General features: G+C 42.8%; 1 pseudogene; it reads right to left on the minus strand.

The window, feature by feature from the left end:
* Positions 1-17,395: 17,395 nt before the first annotated feature.
* Positions 17,396-18,294, minus strand: LOC127684997 (40S ribosomal protein S2-like; annotated as a pseudogene).
* Between the last annotated feature and the right edge of the window lie 3,077 nt (positions 18,295-21,371).

The raw sequence follows: 21,371 nt of genomic DNA on the forward strand, positions 1-21,371 counted from the left end.
CCAATTATATGATCGATTTTGGAGAGGGTACCATGAGGTGCTGAGAAAAAGGTATATTCTTTTGATTTAGGGTGAAATGTTCTATAAATATCAGTCAAATCCAATTGGTCCAAAGCTTCAATTAGTTTTACTCTGTCCCTGTTTAGTTTCTGTTTTCCTGATCGGTCCATTGAGGAGAGTAGAGTGTTGAAGTCCCCCACAATTATTGTGTTAGGTGCAATGTGTGCTTTGAGCTTTAGTAAAGTTTCTTTTACGAATGCGGGTGCCCTTGCATTTGGCGCATAGATGTTCAGAATTGAAAGTTCTTCTTGGTGGATTTTTCCTTTGACCAGCAAGAAGTGTCCTTCTGTGTCTCTTTTGATGACTTTGGGTTGAAAGTCAATTTTATCTGATATTATAATGGCTACTCTGGCTTGTTTCCTGAGACTATTGGCTTGTTAAATTGTCTTCTAGCCTTTTACTCTAAGGTAGTTTTGTCTTTGACACTGAGGTGTGTCTTCTGTATGCAGCAAAATGTAGGGTCCTGTTTCCTTATCCAGTCTGTTAGTCTATGTCTTTTTATTGGGGAATTGAATCCATTGATGTTAAGAGATATTAAGGAATAGTGATTGTTACTTCCTGTCATTTTTGATGTTATTTTTATATTTGAGTGGTTATCTTCTTTTGGGTTTGATGATGGAAGGTAACTATCTTGCTTTTTCCAGGGTCTAGTTTCCCTCCTTGTTTTGGAGTTTTCCTCCTATTATTCTTTGCAGAGCTGGGTTTGTGGAAAGATATTGTGTAAATTTGGTTTTGTCATGGAATAGCTTGGTTTCTTTATCTGTGGTGAATGAGAGTTTTGCTGGGTATAGTAGTCTTGGCTGACATTTGTGTTCTCTTAGAGTCTGCATGAGATCTGCCCAGGATCTTCTAGCATTCATGGTCTCTGGTGAGAAGTCTGGTGTGATTCTGATAGGTCTTCCTTTATATGTTACTTGGCCTTTTTCTCTTACTGCCTTTAATATTCTTTCTTTGTTTAGTGCATTTGGGGTTTTGATTATTATGTGACAGGAGGTATTTCTGCTCAGGTCCAGTCTGTTTGGAGTTCTGTAGGCTTCTTGTATATTCATGGGCATCTCTCTCTTTAAGTTGGGAAAGTTTTCTTCCATAATTTTGTTGAAGATATTTGCTGGCCCTTTCAGTTGTAAATTTTCACTGTCATCTATACCTAAAATCCTTCGCTTTGATTTTCTCATTGTATCCTGGATTTCCTGGATGTTCTGGCATACAAGCTTTTTGCATTTTGCATTTTTTTGACTGTTGAGTCAATGGTTTCTATGGCATTTTCAGCATCTGAGATTCTTTCTTCTATCTCTTGTATTCTGTTGTTGATATTTGCATCTATGGCCCCTGATTTCTTCTCAAGGTTTTCTATCTCCAAAGTTGTCTCCCTTTGTGATTTCTTAGTTGTTTCTATTTCTGTTTTTAGATCCAGGATGGTTTTGCTCAGTTCCATCATTTGTTTGTTTGTGTTTTCCTGTAATTCTTTAAGAGATTTTTGTGTTTCCTCTTTCATGACTTCTGCCTGTTGACTCAAGTTCTCCTTCATTTCTTTAAGATTTTTTTTTTCGTTTCTTCTTTATTGGCTTCTATCTCTTGAGCCTTATTCTCCTGAATTTCTTTAAGTGATTTTTGTGTTTCCATTATACAGGTTTCTAGCTTATCCATGTTCCCCTGTATTTCTTTAAGAGGTTCATTTATGTCCTTTTTGTGTTCTTCTAGCAGCATCATGACCAGTGATTTTAAGTCCAAATCTTGTTTCTCTGGTGTATTGGCATAACCAGGACTTGCTGATGTTGGTTCAGATGCTACCATATTCCCTAGATTTCTGTTAGTAGTGTTCCTGCGTTTGCCCTTTGCCATCTTGTTCTCTGGCGTTAGTTGGTCTTGTTTCTGGCTGGTGATTGAGCCTCCTGAGAGGCTCTAGGGCTATTTCTGCAACACTGGATGGCTGGGTTTCCCCTGTTGCAGATTGCTGCTGTGCTGACCTCCTCTTGGGTGCCCTTGCAGCCCTAGTGTGCTTTGCCCCAGATTGTGTCTGTGAACCAGATGGAGCCCCTTTGCTCCTTCAGGGAGTGCTGAGGGTGTGTGCTGGCAAGCTCCCTTTCCTACTGAGCTATCCCACTGGTCACTTAAAATATTTCCCATACTAGAGATAGAAACCCAGGTCCCACACCCACGAGGAAAGTACAGCACTACTGAGCTGTGCCCCAGTCCTCTTTGTGTTTATTAAATTATTTTTTTATTTATTGTATTTATTAAAAATTCTCTTTTTAAATTTTATTTCTTTGTGTGTAAATGTTCTGTCTGAAGTATCTATGTGAACCATATGCTTGCTTTGTATCCTTAGAGGTCAGAAAAAGGTGTCAGCTCCTCTGAAAGAGGAGTTATGGGTGGTTGTGAGCCAAGAAGTGGGTGCTGGGACCCAGCCTAGGACTTCTGCAAGAGCAGCCAGGCTCTGAGCTGCTGAGCCACTCCTCCAGGCTCCGCGGTAGTTCTTATTTTCAGACAGAGTCCTATTAAATTGCCCAAGCTGCTCTTGAGTTCACCCTGTAGCTCAGGTGGTCCTTGAACTTTTGATCCCACTGCCTCAGCCTCCTGGGTAGCTGGAATCACAGGCCTGTGCTGTCGGACCTGGAAAAATGTTATTGTTTTGGCCACAGTATTTTTCTGGTTGGATATTGTTCTGCTCGGATCACAGAGCTGGGGTGGGGGATGGGGCACAGACAGAACCCCGTGTCTTAGGCTTGCCGCTAGTTTTGTCTGCAGCCTTGCTGGGCAGCTCTTTGAAATTGTGTTTTGTTTAGGATTTGAATCCTGAGGAGAATATCAAGTGTAACCCCAAATGCCTGGGAGGTACTGTTGCAGGGAGACGGGTGGGTGTTGCCTATAAAATCATCTTTCCCTGCCAGCTCCTGAGGTGTGGAGGGGGCCTCTCAGTTATCGGTGGTCTGAATCAAATGAGGAGAGGGTGTGGCTTCCTGTGTTCCTGGCAGCCTGGTTTGAGGGTCTTAGGAATAATGGAAACAAAACCCTGGAAGCAGAGAAAAGGGAACACTGGGAATGATCCGAGCAGACAAAGGGCTTTAGGGTCCTCCCCACCCCCACCCCCGCCCCACCCCCATCCCTTCTTTTTCAATTTACAATTAACATGCAGGGATTAGTTTCCACATACACACCCCTCTTGAAATGGAATTTTTATCTCTTGATTCAAGCTACAAGATAAAAAATCCCTGTTTATGCAGTCACATGAATAATTGATGAGCGCTCTCCAACTAGCCAGAAGCAACTGAGCAGTCTCGCCCAGAGCCCCCAGCAATTTCCGGAGCGCCGCAGCCCTTCGGGTTCTGCTTGGAATGCACCGCTGTCTGTCTCTGAGGTGCAAGGTGCGGCTTATCTCTTGATCCAAACGCCTGAGCTACAGATTAGGCATCCACAGAGGCGGTGCACGGGAGGCAGAGGCTGTCGGTGTCCGCCTTGGCTGTCTGGACTAGGGCCTATCACATAGGTGTGAACTTGGGGTCTGTCTGGAGCCTCCCCAGCAGAGCAAGGTGTAGAGCATTAATTAACTCTAATCTGGTCCCTGAGAGCTTCAGCCAGGCCCAAAATGTAAAGGCATATTCTTCCCTCCATATGTAATGGGCTTACCATCATAACAACAAGAACCCGAGGTTGGGCTTTCTTAGCCCGTGTCTCTCAGGTCCAGCTCATGTGATGAAAGCAACAAGGGTAATTTTTTTTTCCTAGCAGAGCTGGGTTGATTTAAAAAAAAAAGAAAGAAAGAAAAAGAAAAGCAGGTCTGGACAGCTGCCTGTTATGTTTTGTTCTTGCTGGCTTTGAAAAAAAAAGATTTATATTCTGTGCTGCACAGTGCCTCAGCTCTTCAAGGCTGAAGTAAATTCAACACAAGGTGTCTGCGTGCGCGGGCAGAATGCCCCTAGGAAAAAAGGTTAACAAGATATTGTTTCTCTAGTCCTCTGCTCAACCCCCGAGTCTCCCAGGTGACAAACACTTGGCTTTGATGTGGTTGAGATATACTTGTGCCTTGTGGCTGGCACAGGCTCTCACTAAGACCCGGTAGAAGCTACTGGCTCCCCAGGCTCCTGGGGGCTAGGCAGCTGCCTCTCACCACAGGGGATACAGGACTTTGATTGAAGCCACCAGCGTTTGTCAGCTGCAGGCACCCATCCATCCCCCTTCTTTCTCTGGGAGGAAGAGGGAGAGAAAATGTACTGGAAGCTGATTTTTAAAAAAAAACAACCCTGGTTTATTTTCCCAAAGCTCCAGGAAATTAAGAACCACACCATTAGTTTTAGCAAACAATTTAAACAAATTAAAAGATCTGCCCACATCCCCAAGGGTGGGTGATCTTCGATCTTGGTTTTGTGGTCACGACTCTCCCTCTAGACACATGAGTCAGAGGGCGAGCAGAGACCTGTGGGCGGTACATGCAGACAGTGTTCTGTTCTGATCAGACACTTGTGTGATGGTGGCCCTGGTAAAAGGAAGGCAGAGAGGTTTCTGGGGGCGGGGGTCAGGGGGAAGCCGGTGTGTATCTGTCTCTTTCTACGCATTCCCACAGACCCACTTGCAGATATCAAGCACTCATGGGGTCCCCAGGGTAGCTTTGGGAGGCTCACTCCTGCATCCTACTTTAATGCAGAAGGTCCTACTGGGACCAAAGGGTTGTGGGGCTTGGAGGAGGAGGAGGAGGAGGAGGAGGAGAAGGAGGAGGAGGAGGAGGAGGAGGAGGAAGAGGAGGAGGAGGAGGAGGAGGAGGAAGAGGAGGAGGAAGCATGGATTTTAATGATGTGTTTCCTAAACAGACTGTACTGGTGATAGGGGCATGAAGGAGAAGGAAGCAGTCCTTGCCACCCTGTCCCCAGAACAAAGGGGAGTATAGCTGTAGTCCCTGATGCTTCTTGGGGACACGCCATGGGCTTCTTCCAGCAATGTGACACTCCCTCACTGGTGCTTTGGGATTTAAGTTGTGTGTTTGTTACACAATACCAGCCTGTCGTGGGTGAAGAAGAAATGTGGATGGCAAGTGGAGTAGTGGATGGCACATGGAGCAATGTGTCATGGCTGCCAGTAGGTTAGGTAGCCCCAGGCTAACTCCATTAACTAATGGCATCTTAGCAAGTTTCTTCTCACCTCTGATCTCTGTGGAAGGAAGGCTGGAGGAAGGGGAGGAGGAGGAGGAAGAGAAGGAGGAAGAGGAGGAGGAGGGATTGATTGGGCTGGGCAGTGATGTCTCCCCTGTCTTCATTGATTACAATGATATTATGTTCCTATTCCAGGGGTCCGCAGTACACCAAGGCCTGAACTACTCTAGCATTCATCAACAAACGTTTGCAGAGCCCAGAGTGAGAACAGGCAGACAGGACTCTGATTGGCTTTTCTTCCAGTTCAGTGAGCATCGTTGAGCATGCTGAGCGTCCCAGTCAGAATCTGCCTTCAGGCCTCATGCTAGGAGAGGAGGTAACCCTTTGAGGCCAACTCCAGGAGACCCCAGAGAAGGTGCAGATCCCTGTAGGAGGTCCTGTGCTTCACAGGCTGTAAGGTCTCCGTATAGGAGGTGCACAGTTTTTAGAACAGGCCAGGGAAGGAGGCTGCAGTGCTCACATGCTCAAGACATAGAAAGCTCTGCTTAGAAGGCCACCAAGACTCCAACCCTTGGGCCCAATGACAGGGTGGTATTTCCTACTATGGATGCTGAGATGACTTCAGTCTCTCTATGGACAGGGTAGGAAGTACCCTCAATCCCTCTCTCGGTGATATTATAGATGAGAAAGTCTCTGAATGCCAGTGTACCCCAGAACTGCTCAAAACTCTCCAAGCTCTTCTTCAGTAAGAGGAGCCTAGGCTCAGAACTGAAGAAATAGGGGCCTGTCCAGTGGACATCTGATCTCAATGCTGTGTTTATGCTGCCCTTAAAAAGGTTAGTCATGGGCTAGAGAGATGGCTTAGTGGGGAAACACTGTGTGTTTCATTTCTGTTGCTGTGATGAAGTACCTTGACCCCCACCCCCACCCCCACCCCCACCCCCAAGAAAGCATTCTGACAAAAAGAACTTCAGGGACAAAGGGCTTGTTTGAGTTTACAGTTCCAGGCTACGGGCCCTCACTGTTGGGCAGTAGCAAGGGTAGGAGGCAGCGACAGCTGCTAACAGCTCATCCTTGGGCCTGCGAAAGCGGAGAGAAGAAATGCACCTGTTTGCTTGTGCTTAGCTTGAGTTCCCCATTTCCTGTTCTGTTGAGGGGCCCCTGCCTGAGGACCAGTGCTGCTCATGGTAGGTTTCCCAGTTCAGGGAACAGACATCAGTTCTCCACAGATCCTCACTGGCCAATCCAATGCAGATAGATAATCCTGAACCGAGACTCTCTGCCCAGGAGCTATCAGGTCATGTCAAGGTAACCGTCAGACTGTGCAAGCTCAAGGGGTTGAGCTTGGATCCTCAGAATCTGGGAAAAGCCAGGCACATAAGTACTTGGCTGTAATCCCGGCACTCCAGTGGAGGTGAAGGAGATGGGAGATGGAGAGGAAGAGATGAGAGAAAACTTGTGCTCTAGGAAGCCTGATGTGCACAGAAAACAACAAAGACAACGGAGAAGGCAGGAACCGCCACCAGAGGTTTTTTGTTTTTGTTTTTGTTTGACCTTTATATGTGTGACTGGCACACATACATGCAATCACCCATGCAAACATGGGTGCATGCATACATAGACATGCTACACATATACAAGACCTAAAGGAACTGGTCATCCTCCATTGCCATGCAAGATACCGCCTGGCTCTCCCCACGCCCATTCTTCTTTGAGGTATAATCTGTATAATAGACTCAGACCATATTGTGGATAGCATGATGAATTTTGATGATGAAACCATGGGAATGGAGAAGTACCCCATCATCCCCCAGGTCTCCTTAGGGGTGACAACCCTGCTTCTTCCCGGCCCTTTGCGGTCAACTGTGGCTCATGCTCTTCTGCTGGGTGAAGCACAGAGCACTAAGTACGGATGGTGTCCATTCACCCTGAAGGATAGGGCTGGTGTCTGTCTGTGTTGACGGACTTTACATTCTTGAATGGAAGGAACAGGTTCCAGGGGAGGGCTATCCCACGGTTTGCTGAGAGACAATGTGGTTATTTGTAGACTTGGAGGTTTTAAGCGAAGCTGCTTAAAACACCCATATGCTTGTGTTTGGAAGGGTGGGAGTGTTCATTTTTCATGGACTAGTTTCTATAAAAATAAGATTTCTGATTTACATGCTGAGTGTACATTGAACTTCGGATATAACAGCCACACTGTCTCCTGAAGCAGCTGTCCAGCTACATATATGCCATTTGTAGATGCAAACTGTAGTTCCTCGCCGTCTCCCGTGATATCCGGACTGTCAGAACCTTCCAGGGTTTGTTGGTCTCACAGAGTGTAGTGAGAGGACATTGTTGTTTTATATTTCCCTGATGGCTGAAGGTTAGTACATTATTGGGGGTTTATTTACAACTTAAATTTTAGTCCATAAAAGAAAATATTAAAGATTAGCCTTCATATAAATTAATCAAGTATGATTTTTTATTCGATATAATTTATTTACATTTCAAATGATTTCCCTTTTCCTACCCCCCACTCCCCGAAAGTCCCGTAAGCCCCCTTCTCTTCCCCTGTCCTCCCTCCCACCCCTTCCCACTTCCCTGTTCTGGTTTTGCCGAATACTGCTTCACTGAGTCTTTCCAGAACCAGGGGCCACTCCTCCTTTCTTCTTGTACCTCATTTGATGTGTGGATTATGTTTTGGGTATTCCGGTTTTCTAGGTTAATATCCACTTATTAGTGAGTGCATACCATGATTCACCTTTTGAGTCTGGGTTACCTAACTTAGTATGATGTTCTCTAGCTCCATCCATTTGCCTAAGAATTTCATGAATTCATTGTTTCTAATGGCTGAATAGTACTCCATTGTGTAGATATACCACATTTTTTGCATCCACTCTTCTGTTGAGGGATACCTGGGTTCTTTCCAGCATCTGGCAATTATAAATAGGGCTGCTATGAACATAGTAGAGCATGTATACTTATTACATGGTGGGGAATCCTCTGGGTATATGCCCAGGAGTGGTATAGCAGGATCTTCTGGAAGTGAGGTGCCCAGGTTTCGGAGGAACCGCCAGACTGATTCCAGAGTGGTTGTACCAATTTGCAACCCCACCAGCAGTGGAGGAGTGTTCCTCTTTCTCCACACCCTCTCCAACACCTGCTGTCTCCTGAATTTTTAATCTTAGCCATTCTGACTGGTGTAAGATGAAATCTCAGGGTTGTTTTGATTTGCATTTCCCTAATGACTAATGAAGTTGAGCATTTTTTAAGATGCTTCTCCGCCATCCGAAGTTCTTCAGGTGAGAATTCTTTGTTTAACTTTGTACCCCATTTTTTAATAGGGTTGTTCAGTTTTCTGGAGTCTAACTTCTTGAGTTCTTTATATATATTGGATATTAGCCCTCTATCTGATGTAGGGTTGGTGAAGATCTTTTCCCAATTTGTTGGTTGCCTATTTGTCCTCTTGATGATGTCCTTTGCCTTACAGAAATTTGTAATTTTATGAGGTCCCATTTGTCAATTCTTGCTCTTAGAGCATACGCTATTGGTGTTCTGTTCATAAACTTTCTCCCTGTACCGATGTCCTCAAGGGTCTTCCCCAGTTTCTTTTCTATTAGCTTCAGAGTGTCTGGCTTTATGTGGAGGTCCTTGATCCATTTGGATTTGAGCTTAGTACAAGGAGACAAGGATGGATCAATTCACATTCTTCTGCATGCTGATCTCCAGTTGAACCAGCACCATTTGTTGAAAAGGCTATCTTTTTTCCATTGGATGTTTTCAGCCTCTTTGTTGAGGATCAAGTGGCCATAGGTGTGTGGGTTCATTTCTGGATCTTCAATCCTGTTCCATTGATCCTCCTGCCTGTCACTGTACGAATACCATGCAGTTTTTAACACTATTGCTCTATAGTATTGCTTGAGGTCAGGGATACTGATTCCCCCAGATTTTCTTTTGTTGCTGAGAATAGTTTTAGCTATCCTGGGTTTTTTGTTGTTCCAGATGAATTTGATAATTGCTCTTTCTAACTCTGTGAAGAATTGAGTTGGGATTTTGATGGGTATTGCATTGAATCTGTATATTGCTTTTGGCAAAATGGACATTTTAACTATATTGATTCTACCGATCTATGAACATGGGAGGTTTTCCCATTTTTTGAGGTCTTCTTCCATTTCCTTCTTCAGAGTCTTGAATTTCTTGTCATACAGATCTTTCACATGTTTGGTAAGAGTCACCCCAAGATACTTTATACTGTTTGTGGCTATTGTGAAGGGGGTCATTTCCGTAATTTCTTTCTCAGCCTGCTTACCCTTTGAGTATAGGAAGGCCACTGATTTGCTTGAGTTGATTTTATAACCTGCCAATTTGCTGAAGTTGTTTATCAGCTGTAGGAGCTCTCTAGTGGAGTTTTTTGGGTCACTTAGGTAGACTATCATGTCGTCTGCAAATAATGATAGTTTGACTTCTTCCTTTCCAATTTGTATCCCTTTGACCTCCTTATGTTGTTGAATTGCCAGAGCTAGTACCTCAAGTACAATATTGAAAAGATAAGGAGAAAGGGGGCAGCCTTGTCTGGTCCCTGATTTCAGTGGGATTGCTTCAAGTTTCTCTCCATTTAGTTTGATGCTGGCTACCGGTTTGCTGTATATTGCTTTTACTATGTTTAGGTATGGGCCTTGAATTCGTGTTCTCTCCAAGACTTTAAGCATGAAAGGATGCTGAATTTTGTCAAATGCTTTTTCAGCATCCAATGAAATGACCATGTGGTTCTTTTCTTTGAGTTTGTTTATGTAGTGGATTGCATTGATGGATTTCCGTATATTGAACCAACCCTGCATTCCTGGGATAAAGCCTACTTGATCATGGTGGATGATCATTTTGATGTGTTCTTGGATTCGGTTGGCAAGAATTTTATTGAGTATTTTTGCATCGATGTTCATAAGGGAAATTGGTCTGAAGTTGTCTTTCTTTGTTGGATCTTTGTGTGGCTTTGGTATCAGTGTAATTGTGGCTTCGTAGAAGGAATTGGGTAGTGTTCCTTCTGTTTCTATTTTGTGGAATAGTTTGAAGAATATTGGTGTTAACTCTTCTTTGAAGGTCTGATAGAATTCTGCACTGAAACCATCTGGTCCTGTGCTTTTTTTGGTTGGAAGACTTTCTATGACTCCTTCTATTTCTTTAGGCATTATGGGACTGTTTAGATGATCTATTTGGTCCTGATTTAATTTTGGTATTTGATATCTGTCAAGGAAATTGTCCATTTCCTCCATTTCTCCAGTTGTGTTGAGTACAGTCTCTTGTAGTAGGATCTGATGATTTTTTTTGGATTTCCTCAGTTTCCGTTGTTATATCTCCCTTTTCATTTCTAAGTTTGTTAATTTGGATACTTTCTCTGTGCCCTTTGGTCAGTCTGGCTAAGGGTTTATCTATCATGTTGATTTTCTCAAAGAACCAGCTCCCGGTTTTGTTGATTTTTTGTATGGTTCTCTTTGTTTCTACTTGATTGATTTCGGCCCTGAGTTTGATGATTTCCTGCCTTCTACTCCTCCTGGGTGAAATAGCTTCTTTTTGTTCCAGGGTTTTCAGGTGTGTCATTAAGCTGGTAATGTATGCTCTCTCCATTTTCTTTTTGGAGGCACTCAGGGCTATGAGTTTTCCTCTTAGCACTGCTTTCATTGTGTCCCATAGATTTGGGTATGTTGTGTTTTCATTTTCATTGTGTTCTAAAAAGTCTTTAATTTCTTTCTTTATTTCTTCCTTGACCAAGTTATCATTGAGTAGATTATTGTTCAGTTTCCACGTGTATGTGGGTTTTCTGTTGTTTTTGTTGCTATTGAAGACCACTTTTACTCCATAGTGATCTGATAGGAGGCATGGGATTAGTTCTATCTTCTTATATTTGTTGAGGTCTGTCTTGTGACCAATTATATGGTCGATTTTGGAGAAGGTACCATGAGGTGCTGAGAAAAAGGTATATTCTTTTGTTTTAGGATAGAATGTTCTATATATATCTGTTAAATCTAACTGGTCCAAATCTTCAATTAGTTTCATTGAGTCCCTGTTGAGCTTCTGTTTTCCTGATCGGTCCATTGAGGAAAGTGCAGTGTTGAAGTCACCCACAATTATTGTGTTAGGTGCAATGTGTGCTTTGAGTTTTAATAAAGTTTCTTTTATGAAAGAGGGTGCCCTTGCATTTGGAGCATAGATGTTCAGGATTGAGAGTTCTTCTTGTATTTTTCCTTTGACCAGCAAGAAGTGTCCCTCAGAGTCTCTTTTGATGACTTTGGGTTGAAAGTCAATTTTATCTGATATTAAAATGGCTACTCCAGCTTGTTTCCTGAGACCATTTGCTTGTAAAATTGTCTTCCAGCCTTTTACTCTAAGGTAGTGTTTGTCTTTGACCCTGAGGTGTGTTTCCTGTAAGCAGCAAAATGTAGGGTCCTGTTTACGTATCCAGTCAGTTAGTCTGTGTCTTTTTATTGGGGCATTGAGCCCATTGAATGTTGGAGGCAGAGGCAGGTGGGTCTCTTTGAGTTCTATCTCAGCCTGAATGCATAGAGAATTCCAAACAAGGCATATTAACACCTTCAACAAACAAAACAAAATGAAGCAAAACACTACAAACTGGGAGAAAGGAGAAGCTAGTAGCATGTTTTCTGAGGGGGGAAATATTAATATAAAACCAAAAAGGGTGAAACAAAACCATGTAAATAAGGGCTCGAGATGGGGGCAGGCATCTCACCTGCGAACCACGAGCTGCGCACATTGTGTGGGTGTTAGGCCGAGCCTGCTGTGGTAAGCATCATGCTGACAAGAAAGGAAAGCCTTGTTCTTGAGGCCTATACAGGCAGGAGCTGAAGAGCAGCTCCACACAGCCTGAGAGGCTCTCCCTGCACCTGGAAAGGAGTCAGAGCTCACGGACACTCCCCAGTCATGTTTCTACAGCAGTGCCAGTTGACTGGTAGGGTAGCCTGATGTCCTCAAACTGTGCGGGCTGAGACCCATGAAACAGTATGTAGCTCACGTTTAAGCAGGGGGCTGAGATGGACTTTTTGTAACTATATTCCACTGGAAAGCATGAACCTGGATGAACTGGATCCTGGGAGTAGAGAATGTGTTGGTTGTTTTGGGGTTATAGGCTATAGGGAGCTGCAGGTCACTCAATTTTTGACATGCAGCATTAGAAAAGAAAATTCACCTCATCCGGATAATTTGAAAACAGACAGGAAAAAAATGAAAATAATTTGAAGCATGTATTCTATGGAATTTTTGTTGCAATCATGTTATCATGAAAGCATCACATACAGAATGCACCTAGTCTACTGTTGTAGCCCCTAAAAGCCATACAGAGGATACAGACATAAGCAAATCATGGGGGCTATCCCAATAAAACTTTATTGATAAAGATGTGAGAGCCAAGTGCTACATCAAGGGACAAAGAAAGTTCTCTTTTTGTAACCAATGAAGTATTTTTTATTCTTTTTTGTTGTTGGTACAGGTAGTGGTAATGATAAATTTTCGTGCACATGCATGTGTGTGTATGTGTGTTGCTGTTATTTATACTTTAAAACTCAGTAATTGCAGTTAGCGCTTCTTCTATGTGTATGGTGTGGCCCATTCGTGGGAGCATGGAAAACTGAGTAGATTGTATATCTTAAAAAGAGAGATTGTCCATTCCCAGACCTCCCCACTGCCCACAGCCCTCTGAGGGCAGTCATCTACCCGGTATGAGCTGCGTCTGTCAGTCTTGATCTTGTGCAGGCCAAGTGCAGGCAATGCCAGCTGCTGTGTGCTCATGACTACAGCAGCCACACTGTGAAGCACAGTCAACCCCAGAGCTCCTCCCCAGTCACTGGCTCTGTCCCTCTTCCTCCATCCTCTTCCTCAGTGTTCTCTGAGCCTTAGAGGTACTGCAGATGGTAAAGATTCCCATCTGGGCTGAACACTGAGTCTCTTTCTCTGTCATCTGACTGCTGTCATTATGGAGAGATACTTGTCTACCCAAGGGTTAAAGGGGGAAGTGGGAGGGATGTATGTTTGCATGTGTGTATGGCCATATGTATGTATGTATATGTGTATGTATATATGTGTGTATGTATGCATATATATGTATATATGCATGTATATATATGTACAGAAGTATAGATGTAGATGTATGTATGAATGTATCAATGAATGTATAGATGGATGGATGCATAGATAGATGTATAGATGGAGGCATAAATGGATGGTTGGATAGATGGGTGGGTAGAAGTACGAAGAGAAATAGAAACAGATAGATGATTGTATTGTAGACTAGAAGGCTAGCTGGGAAAATAACTGGATGGATATTTGAATTAATGAATTTTAAAGCAATCAGTCAAGAAACTGTTTGTTATTTCATTATTTTCAGATATCGGCATGGGAGGACTTGAAGCTGGTAATAGCTGCTTGATTTCATTAATCACGGGAGAGGTGACTGGAGCCTGCAAACACTGTTTATGCCCTGGCCTGAGCCTTCAATCTCCAAGCAACTTGCCTGAGGAGCAAAATTTTTGTTTTTTGAAGTGAGGTTCCTGCTGTGATGATGCAGGTACAGTCAGGTGCTGAAGAGGAATGTCAGCCTGTCCCAGAATCAAGTGTCAAGGTCATGGACACTTCCCAGTTATGTGGTTACAATGGTGCCTGTACCTGTGTGGTGGGTACTGCTGTAAGATATCCTCAAAATGTGTACTCCCAGCCCATGGCACATTATAAAATGTTGGATAGGAGATCTGAGGCAGGAGGAACAGAGCGAAAGCTGAAGCAAGGGACTGAGACCGACATTTTCCTCTCTGCAATTAGATGGAAAACCAGAGCAGGACATCGTGAGCCCTGGGAGCTCCACATATGGTGGTTGTTTCTGGGATCACACTGATTAGGGGGAGCCAGAGGTCAGAGGTCACTCCACTTTTTATATCCAGCACCAAGTTAAGAAATTCAGTATGGACTGCTAATTTGGACAAAGACAAAATAACTGAAATTTAAGCCATTAATCTCTATCAAATGTTGATTTCTTTCATGTCATCATAAAGTGGGCTGTATACAGGACATAGAAAGTTGACTGTTATTACCAGAAATAGCCATGCAGAAGACACAGACATAAGCAAATGGTTGTGGAAGTCCCAATAAAACTTCATTGAAAAAACTTCTTCCTTTCCGATTTGAATCCCTTTGACATCCTTTTGTTGTCTAATTGCTCTGGCTAGGATTTCTAGAACTATATTGAACAGGTATCTAGTCCCTGATTTCAGTGGGATTTCTTCAAGTTTAACTCCATTTAGTTTGATGTTGGCTATTTGTTTGTTGTAATTGCTTTTCCTGTGTTTAGGTCTGGGCCTTGAATTCCTGTTCTTTCCAAGATTTGTGTCATATCATGAAGGGGTGTTGGATTTTGTAAAAATTCTTTCTCAGCCTCTAATGAAATGATCATGTGGGTTTTTTTTTCTTTGAGTTTGTTTATATAGTGGACACATTTATGAATTTCCATATACTGAACCATCCCTGCATCCCTGGGATGAAGCCTTGATCGTGGTGGATGATCATTTTGATGTGTTCTTAGATTCTGTTGGCAAGAATTTTATTGAGTATTTTTGCCTTGATATTCATAAAGGAAATTTGTCTTTCTTTGTTGGGTCTTTGTATGGCTTAGGTATCAGAGTAATTGTGACTTCATAAAAGGAATTGGGTAGTGTTCCTTATGTTTCTATCTTGTGGAATAGTTTGAAGAGTATTGGTGTTAGGTCTTCTTTGAAGGTCTAGTAGAACTCTGCATTAAAGCCATCTGGTCCTGGGCTTTTTTTTTTTTTTTTTTTTTTGGTTAGGAGATTATTATTGACTGCTTCTATTTCTTAAGGGGTTATGCAAGAGCCCAAAGTCACTTTAAAGAAGAACGGAAGTTCTCTTTGGTAATCAATGAATCAATTATCTTTTCTGTTGATGATAGTAGTAATGACTTATTAAAATAATTTACGTTTTCTTGAAGAAAACTGTTTTTTATACTGTATATTCTGGTTACTTCACTATCCTCCTCTTCCCCAGATTCTCCATACTTTTCCTCCCACCCAAATAAAATTCTTTCTTTTTCTCTTTCTCATTAGGAAACACACACACACACACACACACACACAGGCAGAGAGAGAGAGAGAGAGAGAGAGAGAGAGAGAGAGAGAGAGAGAGAGAGAGAGATATGAAAAAAAACCCCACAAACAAACCAGAATTGGACAAAGGAAAGAAATCATCAGCAACATAAGAGGCAAACAAACAGCATAAGAAACACACACACACCTTTGCACACCCAGAAATCCCATAAAAACAATAAATTATGAACCATGAAGTATAAACAAAGACTTTTATGGTAAAAAATATGCCCACCCAAAGGATTAGGAAAGAGGAGCCCATCGAAAATCAATTGAGTTGGTTTTGTATCATGTCAGCCCGTCCCAGAAGCTCTGCCTGGAATCAAGAAGAGGTCAGAGGTCAGGTCTACTTCCCAGTCATTTCTCTGTAATGATGCCTGAGCGTGTGTGGTAGGTGTTGTATAAAATACTAATAAAGTGGACTCTGAAGTACACATACATTATAAAATACTAAATAGGACATCTAATGCAGGAAGAGTAAAGTAGACACTAAAATGGAAGCAGGGGACTGAGCGAGACATCTTTGTAACTACATTAAGATGCAAACACAGAGGCAGGACATCATGAGCCCTGGGAGCACAGCATATGTTGGTTGTTTCAGGGGTCACACAGCTTGGAGCTGTAGGTCACTCCACTTTCTACATCCACACCAGGTTAGCAAATCCAGCTTGTACTGCGAAGTTGGAAAAAGGCAAAAATAATTGAAAGTTAAATCATGAATCTTTATTAAACACTTACTGCTTTCATCTCTGCATGTAGTGGGTCGAATACAGAAGGCAGACAGTCTGCAATGTCAACCAAGAAAGTCATGCAGAAGACAGAGATGTAAGCAAATCAGGGTGACTTTCCCAGTAAACCTTTATTGATAATAATGTAAGTGCTATGAGCCACTTTAAGAGAGAATGAAAGACCTCTTTTGTAATCAACTAATTGTTTCTATTTTTATTGGTTATTTCACTTATTTACATTCCAAATGTTGTTCCCATCCTGGTTTCTCAAATCTGCAATCCCCCTATGCCATTCCCCTACCCCCGCCTCTATGAGGATGCTCCCTCCCACCACCAACTCCTGCCTCACTTCTCCAGAATCCTCATAGTTGGGGCATCAAACCTCCACAGGAACAAGGCCCTACTCTCCCATTAATGCAAGATAGGGCAATCTCCTGATACATATGCAGCTGGAGCCACAGGTCCCTCCATGTTTGCTCTTTGGTTGGTGGTTTAGTCCCTGGGAGCTCTGGTTGGTCCGGTTAGTTGATATTGTTCTTCTTCCTATTGTGTTGCAATCCCCTTCAGCTCCTTCAGTCCTTCCCCTAACTCTTCCATTGGGGTACCTGTGTTCAGTGCAAGAGTTGGCTGTGAGCATCCACATCTGTATTGATCAGACTCTGGCAGAGCCTCTCAGGGGATGGCTACACCAGGCTCCTGTCAGCAAGTGCATCTTGGCATCAGCAATAGTGTCTAGGTTTGGAGTCTGCAGAAGGGATGGATCCCTAGGTAGGGCAGTCTCTGGATGGCCTTTCCTTCAGTCTCTGTTCCACTCTTGGTACCTGCATTTCCTTTTGACAGGCCTCATTGTGGATCAAAACTTTTGTGATGGATGGTGACCCAATCCCTCAAGTTGGGGCTGTGTCTCTCCATTGTGTATGGTCTCTACTGGTTCTATTTATCCTTTCTGGGTATTTCAGCTAATGTCATCCCCATTGGCTCTTGAGAACTTCCTGCTTCCCGGTGTCTGGGACTTTCTAGAAGCTATGCACAGTTCCCCATTCCAAATTGCTGCACATTCAGTTCCCATGTCCTCTATACTTCTCCCTGTCTGCCCCCACAACTGATCCTGTCCCAATTTTTCTTTCCCCCTCCTCTCTCCCTCTGAGATCTCTCCCTCCCTCTAACTCCCTTGATTATTTTGTTCTCCCTTCTAAGTAGGACTGAACTTTCCATACTCTGCTCTTTCTTCTTCTTAAGCTTCACATGGGCTGTGAATTGTATCAAGGGTATTCTGAGCTTTTGGGCTAACATCCCCATATTGGTGAGTGCATGCCATGTGTGTTCTTTTGTGTCTGTGTTACCTCACTCAGAATGATATTTTCTTTTCTTTGTTCAGACTTAATTCATTTATTTTTCTTGTATAAAAACCCCTATGTGGTAGCCACAGCTGGAGCCTGGGTCCTCTGAACAGAGACTCTGGTGTGGGTTTTCACAAGATGATCAGTGAATTCCTCATAAGGAGACTTGGTGAACACAGTCTCTTTCCAGAGGTCGGGGGTCAGGTAGCTGTAGGTCTTGGAGATGGCATCAAAGGTGGCCTTGGCATAGTTGCCCAGGGTGGCAGTGCAGCCAGTGCCTGATGTGTAGCAGTCGTCTATATCGGCCATCATCAGGAGCTTCTTGGGCACAGGAGCAGAGACAATGCCAGTGCCTCTGGGGGCAGGGATGAGACTCACCAGCACAGAGCCACAGCGGCCTGTTACCTTACAAGGAACAGTGTAGGGCTTGCCAAACTTGTTTCCCCAGTAGCCTCTCCGCACAGGGACAATGGAGAGCTTGGCCAAGATGATGGCCCCTCGGATGGCAGTGGCGACCTACTTGGAGCACTTAATACCAAGACCAACGTGACCATTGTAGTCCCCAATAGCGACGAATGCCTTGATCCTGGTCCTCTGGCCAACCCGAGTCTGCTTCTGCACTGGCATTATTTTCAGAACCTCATCCTTTAGGAATGCGCCCAGGAAAAATTCAGTGGTCCCAGACTCCTTAATGGGCAGGGAGAAAAGGTAGATCTCCTCCAAGGACTTGATCTTCATGTCCTTAACCAGGTGGCCCAGCTTGGTGACGGGAATCCACTCCTTGTCTTCAGTTTTACCTCCACAAGCACCGCGGCCTCGACCATGGCCAAGGCCTTGACCACGGCCCCTGCCCCTGCCGAATCCTCTGAGGAAGCCGCGGCCTCCTAATCTTGTACCCCCACCCCCATCCTCCGGGCCCTCCTGCTGCACTGGCATCCATCCACCATTTGGTGTTTTCCCGAAGAAGAAGAAGAGGAGGAGGATGATATTCTCTAGTTCCATCCATTTGCCTGTGAATTTCATGAATTCATTGTTTTTAAATTGTGTAAATGTACCACATTTTCTGTATCTATTCTTCCATTAAGGGACATCTGGGCTCTTTCCAGCTTCTGGATAGTATAAATTAGACTGCTATGAGCATAGTGGAACATGTGTCCTTATTATATGTTGGAACATCTTCTGGGTATATGCCCAGGAGTGGTATAGCTGGGTCCACAGGTAGAACTATATCCATTTTTCTGAGGAACCACCAGACTGTTTTCCTGAATGGTTGTACCAGCTTGCAATCCCATCAGCAATGGAGGAGTGTTCCTCTTTCTCCACATCCTCTCCAGCACCTGCTGTGACCTGAATTTTTGATTTTAGCCATTCTAACTGATTTGAGGTAGAATCTCAGGGTCCTTTCGATTTGTATTTCCCTGATGACAAACGATGTTGAACATTTCTTTAGATGATTCTCGGCTACTAGAGATTTCTCAGTTGTGAATTCTTTGTTTAGCTCTGCATATCATTTTTAGTAGGGTTATTTGGTTCTCTAGAGTCTAACTTCTTGAATTCTTTGTATATATTGGATATTAGCCTTCTATCAGATATAAGGTTGGTAAAGATCTTTTCCCAATCTGTAGGTTTTTGTTTTGTATTTTTTTCCTATTGACTGTGTCCCTTGCCTTACAGAAGCTTTTAAATTTTATGAGGTCCCATTTATCAATTGTTGATCTAAGAGCCTGAACCATTGGTTTTCTGTTCAGGAAATTTTCCTCTGTGTCTATGTGTTTGAGGCTCTTTCCCATCTTCTCTTCTATTAGATTCAGTGCATCTGGTTTTATGTGGAGGTCCTTGATCTTGGACTTGAGCTTTCTACAAGGAGATAAAAATGGATCAATTCACGTTTTCTACATGCAGACCACCACTTGAGCCAGCACCATTTTTGAATAAGCTATCTTTTTTCCCACTGGATGGTTTTGGTTTCCTTGCCAAAGTTTAGATGAGCATAGTTGTGTGGGTTTATTTCTGGGTCTTCAATTCTATTTCACTGATTTACCTTTCTATCTCTGTACAAATGCCGTGTGTGTGTGTGTATGTGTGTGTGTGTGTGTGTGTGTGTGTGTGTGTGTGTGTGTGTGTGTGTTATCACTGTTGCTCTGTAGTACAGCTGGAAGTCAGGGATGGTGATTTCCCCAGAAGTTCTCTTACTGTTGAGAATAGTTTTCTCTATCCTGGGGTTTTGTTATTCCAGATGAATTTGAGAATTGTTCTTTCTTTGTCTGGGAAGGATTGAGTTGGAATTTTGATGGGGATTGCATTGAATCTGCAGATCACTTTTGATAAGATGGCCATTTTTACTCTGTTAATCTTGCTGATCCATGAGCATGGGAGATCTTTCAAGATTCCGAGGCCTTCTTTCACTTATTTCTTCAGAGACTTGACATTCTTGTCAAACAGATCTCTCACTTGCTTGGTTAGAGTCACATCAAGATATTCTATATTATTTGTTACTATTATGAGGGATACCATTTCTCTAAATTTTTTCTTAGCCTGATTATCCTTTGAGTAGAGGAAGGCTACAGTTTTGGTTAAATTAATTTGATATTCAGCCACTTTGCTGAAGTTGTTTATCAGGTTTAGGAGTTCCCTGGAGGAAATTTTTGGGGTCACTTAAGTCTACTATCATATCATCTGCAAATAGTGATATCCTGAGTTGTTCCTTTCCAATTTGTATCCCTTTGACTTCCTTTTGTTGTCTAATTGCTGTGGCTAGAACTTTGAGTACTATACTGAATAGATAGGGAGAGAGTGGGCAGCCTTGTCTTGTCCCTGATTTTAGTAGGATTTCTTCAAGTTTCTCTCCATTTAGTTTGATGTTGGCTATTGGTTTGTTGTATATTGATTTTATTATGTTTAAATATGAGCCTTGAATTCCTGATCTTTCCAAGACTTTTTTTTCATGAAGGGGTGTTGTATTTTGTCCAAGGTTTTTTTCAGCATCTAATGAGATGACCATGTGGTCTTCTTCTTTGAGTTTGTTTATGTAGTGGATTAAATTGATGAATTTACTTATATTGAACCATCCCTGCATCCCTGGGATGAAGTCTACTTGATAATTTCCCAGCCATGTGCCTCCAATGCTGCCTGTACCTGTGTGGTGGGTGCTAGTGGAAAATATCTTCAAAATGTGGACTCCCAGCCCATGGCACAGTATAAAATGTGCACATGCAGAGGCACTCCCCCCACACTCTTGCACACCCCAAAAGTCCACAAAAACCCCCAAATCAGGAAGCGAAATACATAAGCAAAGACTTTTATAGCAAAAGAAAATGCCCAATCAAAGCATTATGAAAAGAAGCCCATCAAAATAGGAAATCTAAGGCTGGAGGAATGCAGAGAAAGCTGAAACAAGGTACTGAGACAGACATTTTCATCTCTACAATTAGATGGAAAGCCAGAACAGGACATCGTGAACCCTGGGAGCAGAGCACATGATGGATGTTTCTTGGATCACCGAGCTTAGAGGGAGCTGGAGGTCACTCCACTTTTTATTTCCAGCATCAGGAGATAAAATTCAGCTTTTTTTTGCTAACTGGGAAGAACATTAAAGAACTGAATTAAAACCATGAATGTCTATCCAATGTTTATTGCTTTCATATTATCATAAAGTGGGCTATATACAGGACAAAGAAAGTTTGCTGTTCTTACTGGAAATAGCCATGCAAAAGATACAGACAGAAGCCAATGGTTGTGACTGTCCCAATAAAACTTTATTTAAAAAAATACATGCAAGATCCCAGAATCACTTTAAAGAAGAATGAAAGTTTTCTTTTGTAATCAATGAAATATTGTGTTATCTTTTCTGTTGTTGATGATAGTTAGTTACTTATTAAAATAATTTACAATTATTTTTGAAACCTATTTCTTATACTATATGTTCTGATCATTTTACTATCTCATACTTTATCCAGATTTTTCCTATTTTTCTTCCCTCCCAAATCAAATTCTTTAATTTTTTCTCTCTCATTAGGA

This window comes from Apodemus sylvaticus, chromosome 5 (assembly GCF_947179515.1).
Source record: "Apodemus sylvaticus chromosome 5, mApoSyl1.1, whole genome shotgun sequence".
Taxonomy (NCBI): domain Eukaryota; kingdom Metazoa; phylum Chordata; class Mammalia; order Rodentia; family Muridae; genus Apodemus; species Apodemus sylvaticus.